The sequence below is a fragment of the Octopus bimaculoides genome, chromosome 2, assembly GCF_001194135.2.
Source record: "Octopus bimaculoides isolate UCB-OBI-ISO-001 chromosome 2, ASM119413v2, whole genome shotgun sequence".
Classification (NCBI taxonomy): Eukaryota; Metazoa; Mollusca; class Cephalopoda; order Octopoda; family Octopodidae; genus Octopus; species Octopus bimaculoides.
The window spans coordinates 15330357-15333419 of NC_068982.1; positions in this window are offsets into that span (position 1 = coordinate 15330357).

A 3063-nucleotide genomic window follows, 5' to 3' on the forward strand; every position below is an offset into this window, starting at 1 on the left:
ATGTGTGTATGTGGAGGTGTGTGTATGTGTGCATGTGTGTGTGTGTGTGTGCGTGTGCGTGCGTATGAATTCGAAAACTGAGTTGCCGATTTTGACGTATGAGGTATCAAAAGTTTCAGTAATCGTTTCGGCTACCAAATAAAGTATGTTTCTTGCACAACTCTTTTTTACTACAAGAATAACTTCGAAAACGTGGTCAAGTCGCACAATTTTGAGGTTTTTAGTTAAAGGGGCAATCCTGCGTGAACAATCTTAAAATACATACACTAGGGAATGAGACTTCGAAGATATACCATCAACTTTATTAGTGTTATTTAGTAGATGATCTTATAATGTGAAGTATGTTTGTCTGTGTTTTGTTTATCCCAGAGATGCCTCTGATGTAGCAGACCTATCGCATAGTTTTTTTTTCTTCCTGAAATACTGTAAATTTGTGTCTTTCTTTTGATGAAAGGCTGTGTTTTAAGAGAGATTTAGCTGCTGTTTGTAGTAGCTCAAGTCACCACAGAGACACCTCTCTCTCTTTCTCTCTCTCTCTCTCTCTCTCTTTCTCTCTCTCTCTCAAAGAAATCTGGACACTTTTCTTACTGCTAACCACTCAACTTCAAATTACAATTGTTAATTGCTGGAAGTCAAGTACACTGAGATGTAAATATAGTGTTATCATATAGAGTGGAAGTTCAATACGAAGTTTTGAACTCATTATCTTGTGGTTAGAAATCCATTACCTTAAATTTGAAGCCATTAAGTCTTTAAACATTATTTTACTGGGTTTAGTCTTTAGAGTGTCGCCATGATGGGGTATCACCTTCAAAATTTCATTGACCATACTGACCTCAATACGTATTTCAATCTAGCATTTATTTTATAGAACTCTGCTTGATGAACTGCTAACTTTGAGACACAGTAGGACACGATACTCGATTTAACAACAAATATAAACACACACACACACACACACACACACACACATATTAGGTGCAAGAATGACTGTGTGGTTGAGAAGTTTGCTTTTCAACCACATGGTTCCACGTTCAGTCCCTCTGCATGGTGCCTTGGGCAAGTGTTTTCTACTATAGCCCTAGGCCAACCACAGACTTTTGATTGAATTTGGTAGTCGGAAACTGCAGCGTTGTTCTTCAGAAAATGACCGAAAAACATATTTATAAAGAAGAGTTTGTTTGCTTCATACTCCTCATGTGCCGATTCTGCCCATAAGAAAGGAACAAATAATACAATGTGGCTGTAGGTCATAACACCCGGGCAACGATGGGATGCACTGCTAGTATATGTATATATATATATGTGTGTGTGTGTGTGTGTGTGTGTGTTAGGTTGTCTCACAACCTAATAAACAAAGAAGAGGTAATTGAAGCATTTCGAACAGTTTATCAGTGTAAAAGATGACAAATTCTTTGAAGATGGAAAATATGCCTTAGAGGAATGTTGGATGAAGGTCATAACTGAACAAGGATCATAATTTGATTAAATAAATAAATATTCTAAAACTTAAAAAAACAATTTTAATGTTTCTTTTTTCAAATGTGACATTTCACGTGAGACAACATAATATATACACATGTAGGTGTGTGTGTGCGCGCGCGCGCGCGCGTGTGTGTTTATGTATGTACATGAATGTTCTGTCCAATTTATGATTTGAAAAAGCTGATCACGATCCATGTAATTAATATCTCTTTATGCTGTTCAGTCATAATACAGCCACGAGAAATCTATATCTGTTTTCAGGTTATAAGAAAACCATTCACAAAATAGCTTGCAACTTGGTCCCGTATTCGCTAATGAACACTTCAGACATGTCATGCTTTACGAACTTCATGAAGCTGATAACACAAGTGCAGCAGTAAAATCCATTCAGAGTAGTCATAGTGTTGATGAATAGAGTGAGAGAAAAAGAACTTGCAGAAAGGTGAATTTTCTCGGTTTCACGAATGGGATGTTTTGCCTTGAGGGCGAATCAAGTGAGGGATTATGATTAATTTCTTTCTCCACCTGTCAGAACTGCTTGACCACTCCCCACTCTTCAATTTTCCACCACTACTTCCATCCATTCTTTCAAAAAAAAAGACTAATTTTGTTCCTCTCTCACCTCCGTCTGCGATTTTCATTCCTTTGCACTCCGCATGTAACAACTGATGTTTTACCTTCTAAAGGACTCGTTTCAGAATGACTGCACGCAGTTGTCACAGCTAATGAACTCAGTAAGCAACGCAATGATAGTTATACAACGTCCAGCACAAATTGAGGGGGAAAAAAGGATCGAAAAGTTTTAATTGTTCGAAAATTGGTCGCACACATCCTGAAAAGAAGTCATCAATAATGAGGCAAACACTTGAAGAGTTAAGAAGGGAGGAACGGACGGATATATAGATGCAAGTATAACTCTTGCACAGAACAGCGTTCTAACCTTCACCTTCTTCCTGTGTGGTATTCATCAACTTTTAGACATTATATTATGTCTATTTATTTAAAAAAAAAAACAATTATAACAATATACATACATGTATAACAGATTATGCTTTACATATATAAAAATACCAGTAATTGTTAAAATATATAACATAAACATAGAAAGTAGAATAATTTCTTACAGCTGTTTCAGCCAACAGGTCACAGTACCTCACTTTACTTCCATCCCTTCAGTGAACTGAAGTATTCGGTAGATAAAATTAAGGCACTTGGGTACATAATATAATGTCTAAAAGTTGCTGAATACCACCTATTGACCCCCTCCATTTTTTGTTGTTGTATGAATTAAGGGTAAAACAACTTTTTACCTTCACCCATTTATTACATTCAGTAGTGTAATTGCCGCGCAATAAAAAAAACACTTGTGTATTAATAATTGGGTATTCTATCAGCAGATAGATATTATCCCTTAGTTGGTTGGATTCACAACCTCTAACTTTCTTGTAATTATACATACATACATACATACATACATACATATATATATATATATATATATATATATATATATACACACACATACATACATATATATATATGCATATATATATATATATATATATATATATATATATA